Source organism: Panicum virgatum, chromosome 9N (genome assembly GCF_016808335.1).
Source record: "Panicum virgatum strain AP13 chromosome 9N, P.virgatum_v5, whole genome shotgun sequence".
Lineage (NCBI taxonomy): Eukaryota > Viridiplantae > Streptophyta > Magnoliopsida > Poales > Poaceae > Panicum > Panicum virgatum.
Window position 1 is genome coordinate 5,081,732 of NC_053153.1, and position 20,090 is coordinate 5,101,821.

Sequence of the window (20,090 nt, forward strand, 5' to 3'; positions counted from 1 at the left end):
GCGTAGCGCCGGTTAATCCGACGTACCCCCCATTGTCATCGTCGGTTTAACCGGTGAATGTAAACTGCCTCTTCTGAAAACTAGCCGTTACAACTGGGGCAGATTAACCGACGTAGCATCGGTTTAACCGGTGAGTGTAGTTGTCCACTGAACCACTGAAAAACCAAGTCTCTGGACAACTGCACCGACGTTAACTCAAACCTATCGTCGGTTTAACCGGTGAGTACAACTTTTAAATTCCTCTGAAAAACCATCTCACTGGTCAATTGCACCGACGTCTTGATTCAAACAGCGTCGGTTAATCCGGTGAATAGAACTTGAATTTCCCTGGAAAAACCAACTCTGGACCAATGCACCGACGTTAAATTCAAACACGTCGGTTTAACCGGTGTATTGAATTTGTCCAGACTCTGCTGACTTCGTTTAACCGACGTATGGAATATTGAGAGCGTCGGTTAAACCGGTGTATAGACTTTTTCTGATTTTGTCTTTTCTGATTTGAGTCTTGAGTGAAATCCAAATATTCTTGAGATATAGTTTGAGAACCACTTATTTGAACTTCTAGAAACCTGAGTGACCATAGTGTGCATCCATTTTCAAATGACCATGTCCATGCTCAAGTTACTAAGCCTTAACCCCTCTTAATAGTGCGATCACTACAAAACTATAAAACCTATACTAACCTAAGTGTCCTTCTCAACCTTGTGACACTTAGGACTAGAAAGATCCTTAGCCTTGACATATATAAGTTGAAAACCGAGATCGCCTTTTAGAATAACCGAAATTGAGGGGCCTCTTTTGACATATGACCAAATGAGCGATAATGATCTATTAAGCTGCACAAACTCATTAGTCACAATAATGGTTGTCATTAATCACCGAAACATACCTTGAGGGCCTAGATGCTTACAGACTCTCTTGTTTCTTGCGGTTTAGGGAATTGCCGGGTGAACCGGTCTTTAGTTGTGATGGGCGTTAAGTATACGGATCGAGAGGAGCCCAAGAAACCAGAGAGGAGGGGAAGGGAGCTTCGAGTGAGGAGCCCGCCGCAAAGAAGAGGAAGGTTTCTTCCACAGACACCGGCTCCTCGAAGGCTGTCCCGAAGGTTTTGGCGACAAAGCCACCTCGCCCTCCTCCGAAGGTCGCTTCGAAGAAAGGTTACCATTTTTCTCGATACCTTCGGAGTGTTTCTAGTAGCGAGATATGTGGCGAGTCTTTTTCACGGGAGCTAGAGGAGACCGTTAGTCTTTCTCCCATTCGGGGGGTGAACCTATGGAGCTTTATCTTGACCAGTTTGGGTCACTTCTTTCAGGCCCTGATAGTGTTGGTGACGTGGTGGTGATGCTTAACCCGTCGAGGGGCGCAAGCCTGAGAAGTGTTAGCTTGCTGGACTTTGATGATGAGGGTGCTACCATAGACCCTATTGTACCTGTTGGTGCAACTGGTACTGGGCCAACCCCTGTGCCTGCGAAGGTTGCTGCTGCGCCGGCTGCAACTGCTGACGCGCGGGCTTTGGAGGCGTCAGATAAGTCTGGCAAGAAGACTGCTGCTGCTGCTGATGCCGCTGCCGCTGCTGCTGCTAAAACCCGCGAAGGTTCTGCAAGGGCGGCGGCTGCGCTGATGGACGATGACTCACGTGAGGAAGGACAATTTTCCTTCAATGATCTAGGTGGGATTCTACTATCCCGTCCTGTTAATTTCCAAGGGCCTGATATTGACCCCTATCTTCCTTGGGTTCATGAAGTAGATATTGCCACCATGATGGCGACACTGAACCACGAGATCGAGTTTGGGTCTGCGGAGGTGCCTCTGCCTTCGCAGACTGCCTCGATCGAGGAGGGGCAATAGCTGGAGAAGGAACTTTTCGATGTTGAAGGTAACTCTCTTGTTTTGATGACATGTGCACAATACATTGTCTAACGTTCGTGGTTTGCAGCTTTTCAGAAGGAATTGGAGATTTACGGAACTGGTGACCTTGGTCGGGTGGTTGCGGCAATGAACGCGAAGGCTCTTGTGGCTGGCCGGGTTTTGCTCCGGAGAGCGAAGACCGAGTCTGACAAGATGCTCGAGGGTTCCTCTAAGATAATGAAGCTTGCGGCTGAGAACGAGCGTTTGAGGAATGAGATTGTCACGCTCCAGAATCTTAATGACCTTCGTAAGAAGCAGAACGAAGAGCTTGAGGAGAAGGTTAGGGGCCAAGATGTCGCGATTGAAGAGGCACAAAAAGAGTTGGACTCGCGGGAGAAAACCATCGAAGGTTTGCGGCAATAGATTGTGAAGGCGGTTGACAGTGTGAAGAATGCTGAAAGCCTTGCCGTTAAACTTTCGGCTGATTGTGCAAAGAAGGATAAGTTAATTGAGAAGCTGCAAGAGGAAGCCCAGGAGAATACGTAGTTGCTAACTGATGCTTCTGATGAAATTAATGAGAAGAGTGGTGCCATCTATGAAGCTTACAGGGACGCTCTTGCGGCCTTCGGATCTGAGCTTGAGCCTTTGGCGAGGTCCGAAGGTCTGGGTGTTTCTGGTTTGTTGGATTGGATGCTCCAAGAGTTTGCTGTCCTTGGAAACATCTTGACAGATATTTCTGATAACTCTACTGTTGTCTCGTGTGACAGCGCTTTTTTGTGTTACTTGATCACGAAGGTTGTCAGGACATGGTCAAGGTTACCGACGCTGGGTATCAATTCCCCGAACCTTCGGAGTTGAAAGCTTGCTCCAGCCGCATTCAGGCTGTGAAGAAGGCTTTTCTGCGAAGGTTTTGGCTATCAGCTAGGCGCCAAGTTCTACGGGACACAGCTCGCCAGCGCCTCGAAGAGGTTAGGGTGACACTCTTTTGTTTTGCTTGGTTTGTACACTGTTCAGTTTCTAATTACTTGCCCTGCAGTCCAAGAGAGCTCGTGAGGCCGCAAAGGCTATTGTCACCAAAGGTGTGGAGCCTGGTGAACTCCCTGGGACGTCAAGTCAAGCTGGAGTCGATGACGAGGAGGAAGATAACCCGAAGGTTTAGGACTTTAGTTTTTATGAAGTGAACTTGATATTTTGTGACATGAACTCTGATGTAAATATTCCCACCCTGGCCAGGTTGTTGTGCCGGCAGGTCAAACAATTTCTATGGCGCCGCTTCGAGTCGGGCGTGATAGTGTAGCTGCGCTCTGGACAGATTGGGAGCATTTCAGCTTCGCTAACCCGGGTGCGAGCATCGCCGAGATTTTGAGCGCTAGCGGTGCTAGGAGCATCTGAACTGCGATGAAGGATACTGTTAATTTGAAGATTGATGTAAAGAGTTGCTGATCTTGTGTTGCTATGTAATTTTTGCGGTTTTCTTCACTTGTTTTGTGTGTGACGGTTGTTTTGGGGCTTCGGCTGCGATGCTTTCTAATTTTGAAAAAACATCCCCGTTGATGGCTCATGATGGTTAAGGATGAGCGAGAGTTCCGTAAGCTTGGTAATAGCATGCTTTAGTCAGCATGGGCAAATTGATTTTGAGAAAAACGTCTCCCCACCTTGCACATGCTGATTAAGGCTGCGCGAAAGTTCTTGGGGTCTTGGGATTGTACGAGTGACCGCATGCTTTGGACAGCATGGGCAAATTCTTTTTGAGAAAAAACGTCTCCCCCACCTCATACATACTGATTAAGACTGCGCGAAGGGTCTTGGGGTCTTGGGATTGTATGAGTGACCGCATGCTTTGGACAGCATGGGCAAATTCTTTTTGAGAAAAATGTCTCCCCCACCTTGCACATGCTGATTAAGACTGCGTGAAGGGTTTTTTTTGTGTTGTGGCTTCGACGCTGGGTTGACAGCTCCTTGCCTATTAGTGCTTGTTGCACTTTAGTTTTAGGGCGAAGGTGTTTTGGCTTCGACCTTTGGTCGGCAGCCCCTTGCCTTTTAGTGCTAGTTGCACCTTAGTTTTTAGGGCGAAGGTGTTTTGGCTTCGACATTTGGTCGACAGCCCCTTGCCTTTTGGTGCTTATTGCACATTAGTTTATGGCGAAGGTGTTTTGGCTTCGAGACTGGGTCGACAGCCCCTTACCTTTTAGTGCTTGTTGCACTTTAGTTTTAGGACGAAGGTGTTTTGGCTTCGATGGTAGGTCGACAGCCCCTTGCCTTTTGAGGGTCGAAGCCTCTTTTAGATAATTATGCTGGGCACGAGAGGGAAGTGAGCCTAGCTGACTTAGTTTTTACAATTTACATCGAGCGACGGTCGAAGTTTGCAGCTTTAATGTTGCTTCGATTGTCGAGGGCTTCGAAGGTAGGGGAAAATATTTTCATTCATAGTGATGAAATTTACAAAGGGTCCGCCTCATTAAAAACCTCACCTCCTGAGTGGAGTCCCTTTTTTGTAAGGAAAAGAGTATGGCCCGAAGGTTCAAAGAAAAGGAAATGTGAAAAGGTTCCTAATGAGTCTGGACCTGCTTATAGATTTGCAGTCCGCCTTTTTACAATTGGCTAGATGTAGTACTTTTTAAGACTGTCAGCATTCCATGAATGTGACAGTTCGTTGCCTTCGGAGTCGGCCAGGTGGTATGACCCAGGCCTTTTGCTGGAAATGACAAGGTATGGGCCGTCCCATTTTGACTCCATTTTCCTGTGTTTTCTGCGTTTGGCTTGCGCTTGAGCACCCAGTCTCCTACGGAGATGTTCTTCTTAACAACTTTCTTGTCTCTCCATTTAGTGGTTTCTTTCTGGTACTTTCTGAGATTAGAGGCTGCTTGCAAAATGTCGAGCTCTATCAGGTCTGAATCGTCCGGAGGTTCATTACCTTCGGGAGCAGAGGTTGCCCTTAGGCTTTTGTTTTTGAGCTCTTCTGGGCTCATAGGAGCCTGAATGGGGTGAATTTGGTGGTTCTTATTTCTGTTGTGTTGTGGGACCAAACAACCTTCGGGAGTTCATCTACCCATTTGCCCTTCTTTTGATCGAATAGGCATTTCTTAATGCCTGTGAAGATGACGCCATTGGTGCGCTCCACAGCCCCGTTGGACTGAGGGTGGTAGACTGAGGCGAACATGAGTTTGGTTCCGATGCTTCGGCAAAAATCTTTGAAAGATTGTGAGTCAAATTGTTTCCCATTGTCTACCGTCAGCTCCTTCGGTACCACGAATCTGCATATGATGTTCTGCCAGAAAAATTTTCGGACTGCCTCGGAGGTTATATTTACCAGGGGCTTAGCTTCAACCTATTTGGTGAAGTATTCAATAGCCACCACTGCGTATTTGTAATTTCCTTGTGCTGTGGGCAAAGGGCCTACAAGGTCCATTCCCCACCGCTTGAGGGGCCAAGCGGGGGTTATCAGTTGTAAGGGTTCCGAAGGTCTGTTTGATTTTGGGCTCAGCTTTTGGCAAGCTACGCAAGTTTTGACCACTTTCTCTGCGTCTTTCAGCGTAGATGGCCAGAAGGAACCCTGCCTGAATGCCTTGTCTGCGAGAGGTCTGATGCCTATGTGGGATCCGCAGGTGCCAGTGTGGATCTCTTTTAGAAATTCGATGCCTTGATTGTCTGGGATGCATTTTAGCCAAGGGGTTACAACCCCTGACTTATATAGTTCGCCATGTGAAATAACATAGCCTCTTGCTCTTTGGGAGAGTCTTTTTTCTTCTGCTTCATCAGTGGGCTCGTAGTGTCCCCGAAGGTACGCCATTATTGGCGCCCTCCAATCTTCGCTAAAGATTGCGTTGATTCTGCTTTCCTTCTTTGGCCTGGTCGAAGGTGTAAAGATTTCTTCGAAGAAAACGTCTGGTGGAAGTTTCTGCTTTCTGGCCGCTGCCTTTGCGAGCCTGTCGGCTTCGTCATTCTGGGCGCGAAGGATGTGGATGATTATGAAGCCCCTGAAATGTTTTTCCATTGCCCTGACTGCTTCCAAATACTGGATGAGCTCGGGTTTCCTGGCTTCAGATTCTTTTTCTATATGATCTGCAATGACCTTCGAGTCTGTCTTGACGATACAGTTCTGGTGCCCGAGTGCCTTCATTTTGCGAAGTCCGAGCAGAAGAGCTTCATACTCGGTTGTATGGTTTGTCGAAGGTGCCGACTGGTCGAAGTTGAGACGGGCCGCGTATCTTATTTTTGCTCCCAAAGGTGATTCAAGGATTGCTGCAATGCCGACACCTTCGTTCTGCCAGGCTCCGTCATAGTGAATTGTCCATGTTTCTGTGAGCTCTTCTTCCTGAGCTTCGGGCGATGTCCAGTCTACTATGAAATCGGCCAGGACCTGGGATTTGATTGCTGTTCCCTTTTCAAAGTCAACTACCAGTTCTGATAGTTCTGAAGCCCATTTTGCTATTCTTGGCGAAGCTTCTCTATTATGTAGCAGGTCGTGCAAGGGTTGATCGGAGATGGCTATGATTCTGTGGGCATCGAAATAGTGGTGAAGCTTGCGGGAGGCCATGATAACCACATAGGCTATGTTTTTAAGTTCTGAATAGTGTAACTTAGACCCTGCCAGAGCTTCGGATGCGAAGTACACTGGGTATTGTTTGCGAGTGCCATCTGTCTACCTTTCGACCACCAATGCGGCACTAACGGCTTTCTGAGAGGCCGAAGTGGAAAGCAAGAGTATTTCCTTTGGGTCCGGGGAGGTTAGTTTGGTCATGTTTTGAAGGTATTGCTTGAGGGAGTTAAAACTTCTCTTTGTTGCTCGCCCCATTCAAATTTTTAGGAGCTTCGGAGGACCTTGAAGAACAGCAAGCTTCGGTCTACCGAGCATGGGATAAATCTGTTCAGAGCGGCGATTCTGTCCGTGAGTTTTTGCACGTCCCTTATTGATTTTGGCTCTTCCATGTTGCAGAGAGCTGCGATTTTGTCTGGGTTGGCCTCGATGCCTTTAGTTGAGACCAGGCATCCTAGGACCTTCCCCTTGTGTACTCCAAAAACACATTTCTCGGGGTTGAGGCTGAGGTTCGCCTTCCAGAGGTTGGCGAAGGTTTCTGCAAGATCTGATATGTGGTCTTGTCGTGCTGCGCTGATGACGACGATGTCGTCAACATAAGCTAGAATGTTTTGTTTCAACTATGGCTCCAGGACTTTAGAGGTCATTCTTGAAAATGACTGGCCGGCATTTTTCAGACCTTCGGGTATTCTTACGAAGCAGTAAGTGCCGAAGGGGGTTATAAAGCTTGTTTTCTCTTCATCCTCCGTTCTCATCCAAATCTGGTGATATCCGGAGAAGCAGTCCAGCAGTGACATCAGCTGGCTGTTCGCAGCGTCGTCAATGATTTTATCTATTCGTGGGAGAGGGAAATCATCCTTGGGGCAGGCTTTGTTCAAGTCTGTGAAATCTATGCACATTCTCCATTTTCCATTTTTCTTCTTGATAGGCACTGTGTTAGCGAGCCAGGTTGGGTACTTGACTTCGTGGATGACCTTCATGTCCAGCAAGCGCTGTACTTCCGCTTTGACAGCGGCAGCCTTTTCATCGGACATCTTACGAGGTTTTTGCTTTTTGGGCTTGACACCGGGTCTGATGTCAAGGCGATGTTCAACTATGTCTCTGCTGACTCCCCGAAGATCACTTGCTGACCAAGCGAACACGTCTTTGTTTTTGCTCAGGAAGTCGAGCAGTTCTTTTTCTTCTTCTTCGGACAGTGTTGCACTTATTGTTATGACCTTATCCGGTAGATGCTTGTCGAGGGGCACTCTTTTGACTTCGCACCCTTCGTCGAAGGTTACTTTCTCTTTGTTGGGCTTCGCAGTTAGCGAGCTTCTTTCAGCTTCGAGGGAATGAACATTTCTATGCCCCGGAGCTACCCCTCGCTCTATGTCTCTGGCAAGCTGTTGGTTGCCACGTACAGTGATGATGCCTCTTGATGCTGGCATTTTCATGCACAAATACAATTGGTGAACAACTGCTTCAAATTTATTGATGAGTCCCCGGCAGAAGATGGCGAGGTATGGATAGTTCATTTCGACTACGTCGAAGGTGACGTGTTCTGTTCTTGGGTTGGAAGTGTCGCCGAAGGACACATGGAGCGAAATTTTTCAGAGGGCCTCAACCCTTTTCCCTCCGAACCCGACCAGGGGGATTTCGGCTGGCTGGAGGAGGTTTCTGTCTATGTTCATTCTGTCAAAGGTGCTTGAGAAGATGATGTCTGCGGAGCTGCCAGTATCGACTAGAATTTTTCCGATGGTCCACCCTTGAATGTTGGCTTCGATGACCATTGCGTCAGTGTGCGGGTAGCTGTTGAGGCTCATGTCCTCTTCTGAGAAGGTTAGCGGCATGTGGAACCAGGGTGTCTTTTTGCCGGGCCATCAACCAGGTTATTGTGGACTTGTCTGAAGTAATCCCTGCGCTGCCTCTTGTTTTGGAACTCGAGGGTGGAGCCCCCAGATATGGGCATAATCATGCCGAAGGATGGCAGTGCAGATGTCTGCGAGGCTTGGGTGCCTTGTGGCTCTTGCTTTGGGAGTGGGCCTGGAGGGGGTGGAGGTAGCTCTTCCTGAGCCTTCTGCTGGCTCGGGGGCGGAGGTAGGGATATCGGTTTCGGATAAGCTTGTGGCTGAGGCGGCCAGTTGTTTGGGTATGGGTTGTAGGTGAATGCTGGTGTGGGTTGGTAGGTTGGATTGTATAGATTGGGTGTAGGTGGGAACGTCGGTGCCGAAGGTCCTGACCACGCAGTGTGGCTGACCAGTTTGGCTTTTTTCTCTTCTTCCATTTTTTCAAGTGTTCTTTTTTTCTCTGGGCAGAAATTGGTTGTATGATCCGAATCGCTGCTGTGAAAGTGGCAAAAAAACTTTTTGGGACCATTCGAAGGTCCACGACCTTTTCCGCGACCACGTCTGCGGCCTCGGCCCTTGTGCCCTGAATGATTACGACCCTGATTGTTGTGCTGACCTTCGGGGGATTTGTTTGGGGGAGTCATGAATGAGTCCCGTTCCTGGTCAGGGTTGGTCTCTTGCGAAGGTTCCACAGGAAACACGAACTGTGGTTTTTTGTTTTGGTAGTTCCAGTTGTTTTTCTCAGCCTGCCTCATTATCCTTCGCTGCTCGACCCTATGTCTGTGGTCTACATCTGAATTGGCATATTTTTCTACCTCAGCATATAGGTCGTTGAGTGTTCTGGGTGGCTCCTTAGACAGATGTGAGGCTAGCTGTCCAGGCGATAAGCCAGCGATGCACTTGGCAATTGCGTCTTTTTCTGGGAAAATTGGGATCAGGGCTTTCTTCTGGACGAACCTCCGGAAGTAATCATATAGGGGTTCTTTGTCTCCTTGGAGGCACTGGAAGTTTTCTATGGTGTTCGAGTCAAGTCGCCCGAAGCCTTGGAAGTCTTGTCTGAGCTTCGCCTTTAGCTGACACCAGCTTGTGATGGAACCCGCTGGTTGGTGGGAGTACCAGTTGTCTATTGGACCTTCGCAGGCCATAATAAAGGATTAACCATGGATGGGCAATCGCCGCCAGCTGAAGCTATGGTAGCTTCATAGGCCATGATGAATTGGGTTGGATCTTCTGATCCGTTGTATCTGGGGAGCTGAGTTGGCTTGTAGCCCAACGGCCATGGTGTGTGCTGCAGGGCTGCAGAGAGTGGTGAGTTGGGGTCGAAGGTGCCAGCCGAAGGTGGGACATAGTTTCCTTGGAGGGTATTGCTGGTTTGGATGTTGTATATCTCATACTGGTGAGTGGCTCCTCGCGGAGGTTGCTGCTCGTGGTTGGTCTGCGTGTTCGCACATTCTTTCTCCATTCTGTCAATTTCTGCTGGCATGGCTGCTACTTTGCGCTTGGCCTCAGCCAATTGGTTTGCTCGGTTCAGGGCATTCTGTCGAACGGCCAACTGCCTGGCGAGGATCTCTTTTTGCTTTTCCAAAGCCTGAAGCTGGAGGTTCAGAGCAGAGAACTCATCTTGGTTAGACCCCGAAGGATCTGAGCCTTCGGGAATTCCGTTGGGTGGTTGGTTGTCATTTGGTGGAGGTTGCGTGGAAGGGTTTTCTTCGATGGTTCGGGAACCATATTGGGTGTGATCCACGAGAGGTTTGGTAGGTTTTCTCTTTGTTTGTGCCATTGAGGGTTGGTTTTCAGGCTGGGAACACGGTGGGCGCCACTGTTGGGTTCTTCGCTTCTTTACAACCCAAGCAAAATGCATACACGAAGGTGGCACTGAGCAAAATAGCAGAGTTTCGCCCTCATGTAAAAAAACGTGTCGAGTACAGGTTGGTTGGGGGTATTTATACCCCCAACCTTTGTTACATAATGACCTTAATCCCCTACCTACCCAGAATATTCTGCGAATATTCTAGGCCGTAGGTCATTTTACAGGTTGGAATGTACAAATTGTCTACTCTATCCGATTCGTGCTCGGGATGCTATCCCGATGGTCCTTTGCAACCTTCGGATCTGCGCCGGACCTTCGCGTGCCCTCTTGATTCTTTAAGAATCTCCGAACCTTCGGACCTTTGGGGGGACCTTCGGGCTTCGCGATCCTTCGGCTTCATCAGAAGACCTTCGGCCGCATTGCTTGACCTTCGGTTGGTAGGTCAACCTCTGGGCACCAGCGTCTGCCAGTACCTTCGGCTCCCGTCCTGCGATCTTGGGCAACCTCCGGTTTATGAGGTGATGATCCCCAACAGGGGGGTCGGAGACGAGGGGGCAGGCATGGCCTGTAGGGGCGCCTGAGGGCCGGCTGTATTAGCCGGTCGTGGGCCCTCCGACAGCCGTAGGCAGCACCGTGCCATAGGATGGCAGGGTCCAGCCCAACTGGGTCGCCGGCATCATCCGAGGGTCGCGTTTGCTCGACATCTGAGGTGGACGGAGCAGGCGCGGGGAGGGAGTCCTGTAACAAAAAATCAAAAGAATCCGGTCGAGGCTTGGAAGCCGCAAACAGAAAGTGAGTCTCATCGAAAACGACGTGTTGCGAGATGATGATCTTGCAATTGGAAAGATCAAGACACCGGTAGCCCTTCTGGGAAGGAGGGTAACCCAGGAAGACACACGCCGCGGAGCGAGGAGATAATTTGTGGCGAGTTGTGGCCCTAAGGTTCGGGTAGCACAGGCAGCCAAAAACTCGAAGGATGGAGTAGTCTGGCATCTTGCGATGAAGAAGATAGTATGGGATACCATTATTTATGGACGATGAGGGCCACCGGTTGATCAGGAACACGGCGGTGGAAAGAGCTTCGACCCAATAAGAGGGAGGCATGGTGGCATGAATCAGAAGAGTGCGAACAACATTGTTCAGAGTGCGAATCATCCGCTCAGCTTTGCCATTCTGGGCGGATGTGTAGGGGCACGAGGTGCGGAGGAGGATGCCGCGGCCAGCTAAGAAGGTGGCGGCGGCATTGTTCAGGAACTCGGTGCCATTATCCACCTGAAAACAGCGCACAGGAAAACTGAACTGTGTGTGAGCGTAAGTAATAAACTGAACAATGTGCTCATGAACTTCAGATTTATGGCGAAGTGGGAACGTCCAACAATAATGTGTATAATCATCAAATAGCGCAAGATAGAATTTATAGCCAGAAATACTCGAAACTGGAGAGGTCCAGACATCACAATGAACGAGTTCAAAAGGTGCTGACGTACTAGAAACCGAACTAGCAAAAGGCAGCCTAGCGTGTTTGCCGAGCTGGCAGGCATGCCAAATGCGGTGGGCTGCTTTATTACACTGGATAGATGATAGTTTATTGAGAGTGTTGACGACGGCGGGCGCTGGATGACCAAGACGGGAGTGCCACAGCTCTGGGGAGACGACGGCGACATGACAGCGGGGAGGCATGTGATGTGGAATGGTGTAGAGATCCCCGCTGCTATTGCACCGAAGGAGGACCGTCTTGGTCTGGAGATCCTTGACAGAAAAGCCAAAAGCGTCAAACTCAATGGAATAGTTATTGTCGCGAGTAAGCTGTCTAACAGATAATAGGTTACGGGTGAGTTGCAGAGCGACAAGAACATTATCAAGATTAAAGGAACAATCAGCTATTTGTATAAAAGATGTGCCACGACTAAAAATAGGAATTGATTGACCGTTGCCGACCGTAATGGAGGACGGCGGTGAAAGGAGATGGGAGAGTAGAATACCGTCGTTGGAGGACATGTGGGATGTCGCTCTGGTGTCCATGACCCAGGGGGCAGACCCCTGAACCGCCATCTGGTTGAGGGCGGCAATCAGGCTGGCCTGATCCCCGCCGCCTGGGGTCCCGTATGCTGTGGGACCGGCCGCGGCGGAGAACTGGGGCGGCGCGAAGGTAGTGTGCGCCTGTGGCAGGGGCGCGGGCGGCGCACCCCACTGCTGCTGGTGTGAGGGCCACTGGGCGGCCCAAGGGTTGAAGCAAACTGTCGGGTGCCACAATTAGGGACACCCTAATCGGGATACTAAGATCGCTCCAAAAACACAAAACACCTGTTAAAATAACTGGGCCCACAAAGGCCCACGACCTACCTCCCATTCGGAAGAAAGGAAGGGACTCAAAGAAGCCCAGCGTGCGGCCCATTCACATCCCCCTCGAACCCGCGGAACGATCTCCGCCTCGCTCGAGGGTCCCTCTCGGGCCCGACGGACAACCTCCGCCTCGTTCGAGGGTAGCGGATCTGCCCTCGAGCAGGTGACTCATCTCCGCCTCGCTCGAGGCCACCCCTCGGCACAAGGGACAAACAGCCCCGCCGCCCTAACGCTCGCCGTACGAAGGCATTAAAAGCCAGCCACTCCACCACGGCTCAAAGGACGGGCGGCGTCAGGCCGCCACTCCCACAGTAGATGTGACCAGGGTCCCATCCGCTAACTCTGGTCATCACTCCGCCATCCCAGACACTGTAGCAGTGCCTTGGGACCTGCGACACGGGACAAGACAGGCTCGGTACTGTTCCCGCCGACCTTCCGGACCCGCCCCCCCACTGAGGAAGGGGTCCGGCGACGTCACGTGTCTCCCGGACCTTCTAGTGTGCACACCCGCACTCCGACAGGGGGTCCAGGGCCGACTCGCGCCATTACTACCGCCGGGGCACTGCAGGACGACCGGCGCCATCCCCACGGGACCAAGGACGAAATCCAGGACAACAGCAACGCGCGCCGCCTTCCCACAGTGTACTTCCTACAGTGTTCGACCACTATACCCGCGATTCGGGGGAAAACTACGACTTCCGCGCCCAACACTCGTGTACGCCGGCCCCTCCTTGTGACTATAAAAGGAGGAGGCAGACCCCCTTTAAACCTCTCTAGGCTCTAACTGGACTCTAGTCTGCTGGGTCTCTCTGGTTTCTATCTCCCAAGAGAACTCTCAGCACTACTGAGCACTCATCTCAACCGACTCCGCTCCTAGCAGAGACTTGGGAGCTTCCCTCCCTCTCTCGCCTCGTTTGTACCCCCTACTACAAGCACTCCGGGTGCAAGATAATAAAGTGCCCTCGCACACCCCCTTTGCTGGACGTACGGCCCCGCGGCCGGAACCAGGATAAACCGTGCATTACTGTGATTGCCTCTTGCATCATCATCTGGGACAAGGAAACACGCATCATTTACTAGTTGGGATCCAGGCCCCCGGGTCGGGACACCGACAGTTGGCGCGCCAGGTAGGGGAGCTGCGTGACTTTTTTCTCTCTTTTTCCCATTTGATCTCCAGGGATGGCGAGTAGATCCAACCCATACCCTATGGGCGTTTCGGATCCGCTCCCAGCGGGACGTGTGATCTCGTTTGGGAGTCTTGAGTTCAGGGCAACCGGCAAGAGTTACTTCATGTAGCTCCTCTCCCCTGGACGCAACCCTATCGCTCCGACTTCGCCAGCCCGGCGCAACAGGCGCTCGGGTCAGCATTCGCGACAAGCACGCACGGAGCGGCATCGTGCGGCACGCCACAGCTCCCCCACGTGGGTCGAGGCTGGCATGTCGCAACTCAGCATCACGACCAACGGGGCCACCGTTTCGTCATCACGTGCCTCGGCGTCATCTGCGCCGGCACCATCACCCGCGGCAGTAGTGGTGCCTCCCAGGGGGGACTCGACTTCGGCGCCGCCCTTCCCCTTCGGGATACGCAACGCTGCCGCCCACGCCTCGTCAACCGGGGCTAACTTCATCAAGCATGAGGATCTGCCAGGTCATCATCTTCGGTCGATTCGCAGCCTCATCGCGCCGTCTCCTGACGAATCCTACCCCGAGACGGCGAGCTCGATCGCCGACGATATCGACTTCTTCATGAACAACCTTGTGGCCGAGGAGGCCGAGGACTACTCCGGGGTTCACGACCCCGACGCTCTTCGCTCGTTCCAGCTGGCGACGGCTTACTGCCTCACCTGCTCTGAAGACTCAAGCGAGGGGGATTTCGATCCTTCCCGGGAGTGCTTCATGGCGGACCTTGCGGACGAGCAGGACGATAATGCTCCGAGCAATGACGGGTACGGCGGGGCGGACGTGCGGGCAAAGCAACCGGTGGTCCCGCCTGCAACCCCTTCCTCGTCAAGTTCAGCGGCGCGACAAGCTCAACTGGCGCAGCTCAACGAGCTTCAGGCCAAGCTCGACGAGCAGCGTCAACAAACCCAGGAGCTACGCGCCGCACTCGAGCAGCAGCGTACCGTGCCTGGTGCACACGCCCAAGCGATGGGACGTGTTGCCCGGGAGCGCATCCTGGCCGACGACAACGTCGACAAATCTCCGGAACTGAAGACGGCGGGCGAGAAGCTCGTCGCTGCGGCCTACCTACTCCAAGCTATGCCCGAGCCATCAACACCTTCGGGCCGCAACTTGCGCCGCGAGGCACAGGAGCTCATCGAGCAAGCTGCCGTGCAGCAGGCCGAGAGTTCTGCGTCTCGTATGCGCTCGAAGGCCCAGGAGCAGCGTGATGAGACTGCGTGTCAGGACCGCAAGGTTTCCGTGCACACACCCCCAGCGGGGAAGGGCAAGGCAGCCGTAGCGCCCGGCGTGAGGGCACCCTCGGTGCTCGACCGCATCGGAAGAGTTCCCGTAAGGGAGCGAATCCGTGATACTCGCGGGTACGCTGGCGACGGCGACGCCCGCAATGTCATCAACGGCAGGAGGTACACCCCTCGACGGGGTGGACGCTTCGACCATGAGCACGACAGGGGTGAGTCACCGGAGCCTCCGGGCACTCGGGTGTTCAGCCGGGAGATTCGAACAGCATCTTTTCCCCCGCGCTTTCGACAACCCAACACCCTCGTCAAATACTCGGGCGAGACTGATCCTGCAGTCTGGCTCAATGACTACCGCCTAGTGTGCCAGCTAGGCGGCGCGACGGAGGACGCGGTCATCTTCCGCAACCTCCCTCTTCATCTTGCCGATGCCACACGAACGTGGCTCGAGCACCTGCCTGCGGATCAGATCCACAACTGGGCCGACTTGGTCCATATCTTTGTGGGCAATTTCCTGGGCACGTACGTGCGCCCTGGGAACTCCTGGGATCTCAAAGGGTGTCGCTAGAAGCCCCTCGAGTCCCTGCGTGACTACGTGCGATGCTTCTCCAAGCAGTGCACCGAGCTCCCTAGTGTCACCCACGTCGAGGTCATCAATGCTTTCCTCGAGGGTACAACCTGCAGGAACTTGGTGCATGAGCTTGCCAGAAGCCGACCCGTCAACACCAATGAGTTGTTCGATGCCGCCACCAACTACGCCGCCGGCGAGGAGGCTGTTGGTGCCATTTTCGACGACAAATCGAGCAAGCGCAAGGACGATGCGCCCACGGAGGGCGGCAATGTCAAGCCCAACGCCCCCACCAAGAAACAGAAGTGGGGGAGGAAGGGACCTCGAGGCCCCCCTCTAGGCGGCGGTGGCTAGTTCGACGACATGCTTAAGAAGCCGTGCCCTTACCACAAGGGCCCGGTCAATCGTACCCTCGAGCAGTGCGAGATGCTCAAGAAGTACTACAATCACGTCACGCATCGTGATGAAGACAAGAAGGATGCGGGCGACAAAGGTGGAGATGACGAGTTCCCCCCAGTGGAGAACGCCTTCTTCATCTTTGGAGGAGCAACGACGAATATGACTCCTCGGCAGCGCAAGCGTGAGCGCCGCGAAGTCTTTTTCGTCACCAAAGCCACACCATCCTACCTCGACTGGTCGAAGGATACCATCGCCTTTGGCCGCGAGGACCAACCCGACTACGTCCCGCATCCGGGACGGTATCCGCTCGTTGTCGACCCCATCATCGGCAACACTCGCTTCTCCAAGGTGCTTATGGACGGAGGCAGCAGCCTCAACATCATGTACGCCCCTACCTTGGAGCTCATGGGGATCGGACTGGACAAGCTTCGCCCCAGCAAGTCACCATTCCATGGCGTTGCGCCGGGGAAGCGAGTCCAACCCCTCGGCCAGATCGATCTGCCTGTGTGCTTCGGCACGGCAGCCAACTTCCGCAAGGAGGTACTCACTTTCGAGGTGGTGGGATTTCGAGGGTCCTATGATGCCATCCTTGGTCGTCCTTGCTATGCCAAGTTTATGGCCGTCCCCAACTACACCTACCTCAAGCTCAAAATGCCGGGTCCGAAGGGCGTCATCACCATCGGCTCTTCGTTCGAGCATGCCTACGAGTACGACGTCGAGTGCGTTGAGCGCGCGGAAGCTCAAGCGGAGGACGAGGCCCTCGCAGCCACCCTCGACAAAATGGCGAGCGAGGCCTTGGACTCCACGCACCGACACGCCGGGAGCTTCGAACCCGCCGAGGGCATCAAGAAGGTGCCCCTCGACCCGAGCCACTCCGACGACAAGGCGTTGCAGATCAGCACCACCCTCGACGACAAATAGGAAGTGGTGCTCGTCGATTTCCTCCGCGCCAACGCAGATATCTTTGCGTGGAGCCCCTCGGACATGCCTGGCATACCGAGGGAGGTCGCCGAGCACTCTCTTGATGTCCGACCCAACTCCAAGCCGGTGAAGCAACGCCTGCGACGCTTCGACGAGCTCAAGCGCCGGGCGATCGGCGAGGAGTTGCAGAAACTTCTGGCGGCCGGATTCATCAAAGAGGTATTCCATCCCGAGTGGCTAGCTAATCCAGTATTAGTAAAGAAAAAGAGTGGAAACTGGAGGATGTGTGTGGACTACACTAGTCTAAATAAGACATGTCCGAAGGTTCCCTTTCCTTTGCCACGAATTGATCAGATTGTAGATACTACTGCGGGATGTGAGCTCTTATCCTTTCTTGATGCTTACTCCGGTTACCACCAAATCAAGATGAAAGAGTCCGACCAGCTCGCGACCTCTTTTATCACACCTTTCGGCATGTACTGCTACGTTACGATGCCCTTTGGCCTCAGAAACGCCGGAGCTACCTATCAACGGTGTATGCTCCACGTTTTCGGAGACCATTTCGGGCGGAGCGTAGAGGCATGTGTCGACGATATCGTTGTAAAATCCAGGAAGGCGGACGACCTGGTTGCCGATCTTAGGATCGCATTCGATTGCCTACGAGACAAAGGGGTAAAACTTAACCCCGAGAAGTGCGTATTCGGGGTGCCTCGAGGCATGCTCTTGGGTTTCATTGTCTCCCAGCGGGGCATCGAACCCAACCCTGACAAAGTCTCGGCCATCACTCGGATGGGACCGATCCAAGACTTAAAGGGGGTACAAAGGGTCATGGGATGCATAGCGTCCCTTAGCCGTTTTATCTCGCGTCTCGGCGAGAAAGGCTTGCCCCTGTATCGACTCTTGAGGAAAACCGAGCGCTTCACATGGACCCCCAAAGCTCAAGAAGCCCTCGAAAGGCTGAAGGCATCGCTCACCCGTGCTCCCATTCTTACACCACCTACGGACGGCGAGCCCCTCTATCTATACGTAGCTGCGACGACCCAAGTGGTCAGCGCGGTGATCGTGGTTGAAAGACAAGAGGAGGGTCAGGCTCTGCCCATCCAGCGGCCTGTGTACTATATCAGCGAGGTGTTGTCTGAAACCAAGACACGCTATCCGCAGATTCAGAAGCTGCTCTACACAGTAGTGTTGGCTCGACGCAAGCTGCGCCACTACTTCGAGGCCCACCCCGTCACCGTGGTCTCGTCTTTCCCTTTGGGAGAGATAGCCCGCAACCGGGAAGCCGAGGGTAGAATTGCCAAATGGTCTGTGGAGCTAATGGGAGAGACTCTCACCTATGCCCCCCACAGAGCGATCAAGTCCCAAATCTTGGCTGACTTCGTGGCTGAGTGGACGGACACTCAGCTACCCCCATCACAAATCCAGGGCAAATGCTGGACTATTTACTTCGACGGGTCGGTGATGAAAACTGGCCCCGGTGCCGGCCTCCTCTTCATCTCACCCCTCGGAGAACACATGTGGTACGTCATCCGCTTGCATTTCCCTGCTTCGAACAATATGGCGGAGTATGAGGCCCTCCTCGGTGGCCTCCGCATCGCCATCGAGCTCGGCGTCAAACGCCTCGACGCGCGCGGTGACTCTCAGCTCGTCGTCGACCAAGTAATGAAGGAGTCTAGCTATCACGACTCGAAGATGGAGGCATACTGCAACGCGGTGCGCCGCCTCGAAGACAAATTCGACGGCCTCGAGCTCAATCATGTCCCGCACAGGTACAACGAGGACGCCGACGAACTGGCCAAAATAGCCTCGGGGCGGACCACCTTCCCCCCGAATATCTTCGCTCAAGACATCATTAATCCCTCCGCCAAATTCAAGGACCCGTCGGAGCCGGGCCCCTTGTCCACCGGGTCCCCCGACGGGAACCCCCCGGCGGACGGGGTCGAGCCCATGGACATTGACTTCGGGACCACCTCCGCGGACGAGGACGAAGCGATGGAAGTCGACGAGGCCCCCGCTTTGCGAGACTGGCGCGTCCAGTATCTAGACTGGATGATTCGAGGGCACCTACCCTCGAACCGCGCAGGCGCCTCGCTAGGCGGGCCAAGTGTAACACCCGGTTTATAAAAGAACATAAACCGAGCAATCATATACGTGCCAGGATCAAGTCACACGTATATACAACAGAATGAACAGTATATCATAGCACATATCACGTAAAAAGACATAATAAAGCGAGTACGAATGTTATTTATTACAATAATGACAAAAATGTCTGATACAGCGGAAGCGAAGTACAAAATACGATAAAAGCTCTCCGAAGCTGAAGCAGGGCGCCACAGGGACGTCGACTGGGAGACGAAGCACCTAGAAGTCCTCGTAGTCCTGGTAGCGCTGGACGAACTCCCTTGTGTCGGCAGGAACTGAGCAGCAGTAGCGTAGCCAAGAGGAAAAAGTAGAGAAGAGGCAAGAGTGAGTACACAACTTGTACTCAACAAGTATAACACAAACTATGAGGCTCTAGGCTGGCTGACTCAACTGCATTAGCTTTTAAGTGTTGGCCAGATTTTATTTAAGCTATTTACTACTAGTTGATGAATTACCATTAACCCAGTTACATAGTAATTAATCAGATTTAATCATACTACTACTGAGTACCATACCAAAACCAAGCCACCAAGGTAAACCCCGAGAAGCACCTCCCTCGACGGAAGGAGATAACTTCACTAATCAAAAGGAGGATCTGGGCCGCTCATAACCGTGAGCACGGCTAGTATACCAGTTTTACACTCTGCAGAGGTTGCACATCTTTACCCACAAGTCGTGAGCTACGCCAGTTGTTCATCACACTTCCTTAGGTGAGATGGCTAGCGACTCACTACGAGGCCTTTAAAAAGAATCTCGTTGGTAAGGCGTAACCGCGAGAGTTAGGTCGGCGACGATGGGGCCCACCTCCGGGGGTACAAGCACAGGAGCGCAATCCAAGCACAGACCAAGCCGGAGGAGCAGGGACCATTGAAGCTTACTACTCTTGCCCCGCAGGTAAGTTACTCCAAACCAAAAAGATCTAGTTATTACGCCAAGTCTATCCCATTCTAGCCTTGTGGTAGCGCTGTTGTCCCAGGTTGTCGCTCTATGAACCGGTCCTTATGGAGAGTGGCCAACCAGGCAGTAAGCACCGTGCTGGCCCCCTAAACCATGTTTCTAAAAAAAACATCTTTTAACGAGAAGTGAGCCACTCAAGCCACACAGAGTGCCACTCTCAGAATTAAGTTCAAGTAAACCATTAATCAAATTAATTAAAAAGGACCAGAGTGTGTTATAGCGCAGCAACCTAGCACAACTAACCAAAATGCAACCCAAAGGTATATATAAAGGATATAAACTGGCTAGGAAATCCTTAAAGGCATACAGTATTAAAATG